The sequence below is a fragment of the Nycticebus coucang genome, chromosome 2 (assembly GCF_027406575.1).
Source record: "Nycticebus coucang isolate mNycCou1 chromosome 2, mNycCou1.pri, whole genome shotgun sequence".
NCBI lineage: Eukaryota > Metazoa > Chordata > Mammalia > Primates > Lorisidae > Nycticebus > Nycticebus coucang.
This window is the reverse complement of record NC_069781.1, coordinates 70,506,150-70,514,268: the sequence shown is the minus strand read 5'-3', so window position 1 is coordinate 70,514,268 and position 8,119 is coordinate 70,506,150. Positions and strand designations below refer to the sequence as shown.

The 8,119-nt window shown below is 38.9% G+C and overlaps 1 non-coding gene across 1 annotated transcript; it reads left to right on the top strand.

Moving 5' to 3' along the window:
- The first annotated feature begins 4,335 nt into the window (after positions 1–4,335).
- On the top strand, positions 4,336–4,442 carry LOC128579986 (U6 spliceosomal RNA). Its single transcript, XR_008378352.1, has one exon. It is a non-coding gene; the product is annotated as a U6 spliceosomal RNA (small nuclear RNA).
- The last annotated feature ends 3,677 nt before the right edge of the window (positions 4,443–8,119 follow it).

Genomic DNA, 8,119 nt, shown 5'->3' with positions numbered 1-8,119 from the left:
ATTACATGGGTTTTTTGACTTGTTATGTTCTTTGTTCACTGCACCTGGACTAAGGCGACTATAGTCAGCTTCTGGGTTGATTGAGGTGGAAGGGCCAGGATGGTCTCACTCATGTGTCTTGATTCTTCTCCACGTCCTCCATAGGGTGGACCATCTTCCTTGCATGGCCATCTCAAGGCAGCAGTCCAGGGATGCAAAAGGGGAAGCTGCTAGGTCTCTTAAAGCAGCCTCAAGCCACAAAGAATTCCTTCCACTGCATTTTATTTTCAAAATAAGTCCCAAGACCACTTTGGATTCCAACATGGGGAAATAGATTCTAGCTCTTGATGAGAAAGACAGCATGATGTTTCTCTTCACTACTTTGTATATGTGTGTTTGGTATTATTTTTACCAATAATAAAATGTGGAAACAGCCAAATGCCCACCAACCCAGGAATGGATTAACAAGCTGTGGTATATGTATACCATGGAATACCATCCAGCTATTAAAAAAAATGGAGACTTTACATCCTTCGTATTAACCTGGATGGAAGTGGAAGACATTATTCTTAGTAATAGCAAGAGCTGCTGTGGTGGGTGGAAATAGAGCTGGTGGGACCTGGGAGGAGCTGGGAGGAGCTGGGAGGAGCTGGGATTTTAATCCAAGTATTCTGATTTCGGAAAATCCATTTTCAGTTTTTATGCTTACTGCCTCTTTAGTAATATAACAACTAAATGTTAAACCAGCCTTGCATCCCTGGGATGAAGCCTACTTGATCATGATGAATGACTTTTTTGATGATAAACTGTAATCTATTGGCTAGGATTTTGTTGAGAATTTTTGCATCTATATTCATGAGTGAGATTGGTCTGAAATTCTCCTTTTTGGTTGGGTCTTTTCCTGGTTTTGGTATCAGGGTGATGTTTGCTTCATAGAATGTGTTGGGGAAGATTCCTTCTTCCTCAATTTTTTGGAATAATTTCTGCAGTACAGGAATAAGCTCTTCCTTGAAGGTTTGATAGAATTCTGGAGTGAAGCCATCTGGACCAAGGCATTTTTTCGTTGGAAGCTTTTTATTGTTTCTTTGATCTCAGTGCTTGAAATTGGTCTGTTCAGGAGCTCTATTTCTTCCTGGATAAGTCTAGGGAGAGGGTGTGATTCCAAATACTGATCCATTTCCTTCACATTGTCAAATTTCTGGGCATAGAGTTTCTGGTAGTATTCAGAGATGATCTCTTGTATGTCTGTGGGATCAGTTGTTATTTCCCCTTTATCATTTCTGATTGAAGTTACTAGAGATTTTACTTTTCTATTTCTCGTTAGTCTGGCCAATGGTTTATATATTTTGTTTATTTTTTCAGAAAACCAACTCCTTGATTCATTAATTTTCTGAATGATTCTTTTGTTTTCAATTTCATTGATCTCTGATTTGATTTTGGATATTTCTTTTCTTCTACTGAGTTTAGGCTTAGATTGTTCTTCTTTTTCCAATTCCATAAGATGGCTTATGAGATTGTTGATGTGCTCTTTCTGTTTTTCGAATGTAGGCATCTAAAGCGATAAATTTTCCTCTCAAAACTGCTTTTGCAGTATCCCACAGGTTTTGGTAGCTTGTGTCTTCATTGTTGTTATGCTCAAGGAAGTTGATGATTTCCTGTTTTATTTCTTCCTGCACCCATCTGTTATTCAACAGAAGATTGTTTAATTTCCATGCCTTTGGGTGGGGTCGAGCGTTTTTGTTAGAGTTGAGTTCCACCTTTAGTGCCTTATGGTCTGAAAAGATACAAGGTAAAATTTCAATTCTTTTGATTCTGTTGATATTTGTTTTGTGTCCCCGGATATGATCAATTTTGGAAAATGTTCCATGGGGTGATGAGAAGAATGTATATTCTTTATCTTTGGGGTGGAGTGTTCTATATGTGTCTATCAAGCATAGTTGTTCTAGGGTCTCATTTAAATCTCTTACATCTTTGTTTAATTTCTGTTTAGAGGATCTGTCCAGCTCTGTAAGAGGAGTGTTAAAGTCTCCTGTTATTATGGTATTATCAGATATCATATTGCTCAGACTGAGTAAGGTCTGTTTCAAGAATCTGAAAGCATTTACATTGGGTGCATAAATATTTAGAATTGAAATGTCTTCTTGTTGTATTTTTCCCTTGACCAATATAAAGTGACCATCTTTGTCTTTTTTGATTTTAGTTGCTTTAAATCCACATGTATATGAAAATAAGATTGCAACTCCTCTTTTCTTCTGAATTCCATTTGCCTGAAAAATTGCCTTCCAACCGTTGACTTGGAGTTTTAATTTGTCTTTTGAAGCCAGGTGTGTTTCTTGCAGACAGCAGATGGATGGCTTGTGTTTTTTAATCCAGTCAGCCAGTCTATGTCTCTTCAGTGGGGAATTCAAGCCATTAACATTTATTGAGATAATTGATAAGTGTGGTAGTATTCTATTCATCTTATTTTGTGAGAGTCCATTGCTTAGTTTTGTCTTTTGCATCAGGGTGGAGGTTAGGTTCTGTCCTTTAATATCTGAGTTCTTACTTTGCTGCTGATCCATTGTGATGGTCAGTGTGTAGAACAGGTTGAAGTATTTCCTGTTGAGCTGGTCTTGTTGTGGCGAATTTCTTCAATGTTTGTATATCCATAATGATTTGATTTCTCCATCAATTTTTTTTTTTTTTTTTTTGTAGAGACAGAGTCTCACTGTACCGCCCTCGGGTAGAGTGCCGTGGCGTCACACGGCTCACAGCAACCTCTTAACTCTTGGGCTTACGCGATTCTCTTGCCTCAGCCTCCCGAGCAGCTGGGACTACAGGCACCCGCTACAACGCCCGGCTATTCTCCATCAATTTTAAAGCTTAGCTTAGCAGGGTACAGAATTCTGGGCTGGAAATTGTTCTGTTTAAGTAGATTAAAGGTAGATGACCATTGTCTTCTTGCTTGGAAAGTTTCATTAGAGAAGTCTGCGGTCACGCTGATGGATTTGCCCCTGTAGGTCAACTGGCACTTACTCCTGGCAGCTTGCAGAATCTTTTCTTTTGTCTTGACTTTGGACAGGTTCATCACAATGTGTCTTGGAGAAGCTCGGTTAGAGTTGAGGTGACCTGGGGTCCGATAGCCCTCTGAAAGCAGTGTGTCAGAATCTTTGGTGATATTTGGGAAATTTTCTTTTATAATATTCTCTAGTATGGCTTCCATTCCTCTGGGGCATTCTTCTTCCCCTTCTGGAATTCCTATAACTTGTATGTTGGAACGCTTCATAAAGTGCCATAATTCTGACAGTGAACGTTCTGCTTTCTCTCTTCTTTTCTGCCTCTTTTACTATCTGAGTTATCTCAAGAACTTTGTCTTCTACCTCTGAAATTCTTTCTTCTGCATGGTCTAACCTGTTGCTGATACTTTCCATTGCATCTTTAAGTTCCCTAATTGACTATTTCAGTTCCTTCAGCTCTGCTATATCCTTTCTATATTCTTCATATTGTTCATCTCTTATTTCATTCTGTTTTTGGATTTCCTTTTGGTTATTTTCCACTTTATTAGCAATTTCCTTTATTGTTTCCATCATTTCTTTCATTGTTTTCATCATGTGTATTCTAAATTCCCTTTCTGTAATTCCTAACATTTCTTTATAGGTGGAATCCTCTGCAGTAGCTACCTCATGGTCCCTTGGTGGGGTTGTTCTGGACTGGTTCTTCATGTTGCCTGGAGTTTTCTGCTGATTCTTCCTCATGAGTGATTTCTTTTATCTGTTTCCTTGCCCTAATTTTCCTTTCACTTCCTCTTGCTCTTTAAGTTCTCGTGCCTGTGGACTAAGGTTTCGATGAGTCCTTTTGGTACAGGATCAGAAGGATGAGAAGGTTGAAGAGCAAGAAAGGGATGAAAGAAAGGAGGAATGAGCAAAAAGAAAAACAAAATAGAGAAAGGAGAGGGGGTGGGTAAAAGGAATGTTGACAAAAAGAAAAGAGGCACAGAAAGAGGGAGAGAGAGCAATATAGGTGTACAGTAAGGTACTTTGACACAAACTTAAAAAAACTCCACCTTCTGGGAGTGCCCTGTTGGGTGGTTCCCTTGAGGTCAGCAGCTCTTTGCTAACCTGGTCAGACACAGTACCCCACCTCCACCAAGTAGAGAGGGAAGACAAAAATGCTATAAATCAAACCAAAACAAGCAAACAGAAAACTTTACGGGATAAAATTGGGTGAAAAACCAAATAATAGCAGTAGAAACACTAGGAAAAATGAAGTTCTAGTTATTGAAAAAGGCAGCAATGGGAAATTATAATTACACTAGAAAAATTGAGAAAGAAAAAAAAATCTGTACGGAAAAGGTTGAAATTAAAAAACAAAACAACAGTGCTCGCTTCGGCAGCACATATACTAAAATTGGAATGATACAGAGAAGATTAGCATGGCCCCTGCACTAGGATGACACACAAATTTGTGAAGCGTTCCATATTTAAAAAAAAAAAAATCAACAACATCAAAATAAACAGAAAAACAACCAAACCAAAAAAACAGAAAAAAAAAAAAAACACAACCAAAAACAAAGCAGTATGTATATGTTTTTGAATATTGTCTGGGCAACACGTGGTCTTCTGGGGTATGAGCATTAATCACAGTACTGATACGACTGGAGGCTGCAGATTTCTCTTGCCCCAGCAGGTAGACACCCTAAATCTCTCTTTAGCCCTCTTAAAAGGCACTTTGAACTTGTAAACTTGCTGAGAAGAAGCTTTCCTAGGAAAGTGCTTGTCACTGGAATCACAGCTGAAGTGGCTATCCACTTACCCAGTGTGCCAAAACCAGTCTCCCTCTGCCCCTGAGGGTTAGGGCTGTAAGGCAGCTCAGACCCCGCCCTTAGGCTACTCAGTCGCTGGGTTACCAGCTCCCATCCGATTCTTGCTCTGTGACCCTGAGGGCAGAGCTTGCCAGGGCAGATCACTCACAATGGCTCCCTGTGGCCCACAGCCAAACACTATTAGCTCTGTCTGGCTCAGCGGCTCAGACTGGGGCCCTAGACAACGGCCAAAGTTCTCCACACTCCCGCTCAGGCTCTCCCCAAGGCAGTTGAACTGAGCACCAAGTTCAAAGACACCAAAACAGTTCACAGGTAAGGCCTTTCCGGTTTGCAGTTTCGCTGCTACTGCACTTACAGTTGCTGGCGGGTTTAGACCGATTGAACACACGCGACCACTTGCCGGTTTTCCACTGTTTTAGTCTTCCTCTTGGGGTCCAGAAGTCTCTTGCTGATTCCCTGTATCCTCACAAGGATGATTATAGGCAGATCCCACCAGCCAGAGGTACCTGGAGTCCTATCTCCCCAGACTCATGGTGCCCAGATCCAAGGAAGCTGTTACTCGGCCGCCATCTTGCTCTCTCCCAGCAGCTCTTGCTTTTGAGAGCACCTCTCATAAAGTGCTTAGGGGAGTACCTGGTATGTTAAAGGTAGTCAGTAATTATTAACAGCTTTTATTTATTAGTGTTTTCAATGTCCCATTTTTCTATTCCACATTATAATATAAACATTGTTTTATGTTATTACATTTTTCTATTCCACATTATAATATAAACATTGTTTTATGTTATTACAGATTCTTCACATGTATAATTTAAATATTTAGGCTGAGCCTGGTGGCCAATGCCTGTAATCCCAGCACTCTGGGAGGCCAAGGCAGGAGGATGGCTTGAGCCCAGGAATTTGAGACAGCCTGGGCAACAAGTAAGGCCTCCATTTCTTCAAAAAAGAAAAAATTAGCCAGGTGTGATGGCATGTACCTACCTATCATCCTAGCTGCTGAGGAGGCTGAGACATGAGGAGTGCTGTGAGTTCAAGGTTCAAGGTTGCTGCGAGTTTTGATCACACCACTGCACTCTAGTCTCTCTCTCTCTCTCACACACACAAGCATGCACATGCACACACATACACATCAATAATAATTTGAACTTTTATCTAGGAGTTTTTTATGTAGCCATGCCACAATTTTCTTAACCATCTTATCTATAGTATATTTAGTTTCATTTCTATCATTAGTTATCTTAAATTGAATGCACTGATTATTTTTAGGTTAAAAAGCATTGTATATATATTTTTTGTCTATGTGCATCTGATTGTATTTGTCTCCATAGGATGGATTCACAAGACTGAAATTTCTGGTAATAAATGATTTAAGACTTCTGATAAATATTGCCAGATTTCTTCACCAGAGAGCACACTGTTTACACCTCCACCAACAGTGCATAAGAGGGCCTGCCTTACCCTGTGGTGACTTAGATATGGCATTATCTTTAAATGGAGCACATGAAAAATCTGGACTATTTCATTTTTCATTCCAGTGTGAGCAGATTAAAACTGAAAAAGCAGCCTCTAGTTGCCATCCAAAAATGTTGGGGAAAATATGTGAGGGATAGATGCAAACATGTCCAGTGAAAATAGAAAAATACAACATTTACTTTAAAACATAGTAGCCATCTGTCCTTTCAACAATAAACTAAAATATATGCACTTAAAGTAATAGTTACAATTGCTATTTTCATTTGTTGGCTAGTTTGATTTTCTTTACTGTGATGTCTAAATAATGGGAAAACAGAGATGCCAAGATTAGAATTTCCACAGCAGCCAAAATGTCCAGTTAAAACCCTCTACAGAGCAAAATAGGATAATAGGTGGATGTGACATTTACAGCGGATTTTCACTCTCATCATTAGATGGATGACTTCAGCACAATGACAATAAGTCCTTATCTTCCAATCATATTTTAATAGAACAAATTTGCTATACTCATAAACATGAATAGACACTTGGCAGTGCAGGTTATTTTAATGGACACATCACTTTAAGCTAAACCTTCTCCATCTGTTCTGCTCTATAATTACCAATGAATAAAGTACACAATTCACAATTATATCGTAAAAATAAGATCTACATTATATCAAGTCATGTCAGAACTTTTTAATTGACACTATTTGGCATCTGTTGCAGAATTAATATTTGCTCCTTTCCAACAAATCAGGGACAAACACACCACTTTCTCAATTAGGAAAATATGAAATAATTACACGTTTGCAGGAGAAAAGGGAATTCTCTCCATTGAATCATTTTATTTTATAACTGTATCTTATTGTTCAGTATCACTTACCTTCCACTATAATTAGTCCTTCAAGGTTCAATCTCTCTCTGAGTTGGGCCTCCAGTTTCATGAAAGAGTGGAAACTAATTAAAAGTCACAAAAAAATCAAATCTCGTACACGCTACAGTAATAAAGTCATTTTTCCCCTCACTTTTGTAATATAAATGATGTAACTAAAAAAATATATATATACATACATGCATATGTAGCAAAAATGTTTTCTCAGTTTGAGGCCAATTGGATCAGTCTGGGGACCTATTGTTTAAAAAAAAAGCATTAAGAAGAGACTAAAGAGAAAGGAGAGCAGATTAGGAAAACGATGGCTAGGCCACCCCATCCACTGTTCCCCAAACCTCTCTCATACCTTTGGGTATGGAGATTGGGCAATGTGGAGAATTCCCTGAAGACTATGTACTTGCCTGTGGTATAGCTTTGCTCTGGGATCCCATTTGCTCAGCTGATTCCTTTGCTTAGCCTTGACTTAGATGCAGTCCTCTGATTTTTATAATTACTAGATAAGTTTGTCTTTGCATATCTGGTTCATTTCAAAGCAAGGATACCCTGAGTTCCCTTTGTGTGGTGTCACCATAGTGACACTCACATTAAGGTTAATGATAGGCGTGTTTCTGGTGGTGATGGTGTAAAACACTAATAATGTGTAGGAGGGTGCTGAGTGTTGCAAATGGCAGACAAAAGAACTTCTGGTTCAAGGAAGCCAGAAGACTTTCCTATTGCTGCAGGTGTGGTATTAATAACTTAGAGTGATATCGTTCAAGAAAATAAAGCTAGAGAATATTGGCTTAGATGTTGGGTTTTACACCAGAATAAACACTGTTAGAATTGTTTTCATCAATTCTCCTAAATGAATCACTCTGGAAAGAAGAGCATTTTGTAGATTCATCCAGTATCCTGTCAATGAAACATGCAGCAGGTTACCTAAACTTTATCTGTCTTCCCAATGCTTATATATATGTCTGTAGCACTTATCAACCCATATTATAATTACTTTT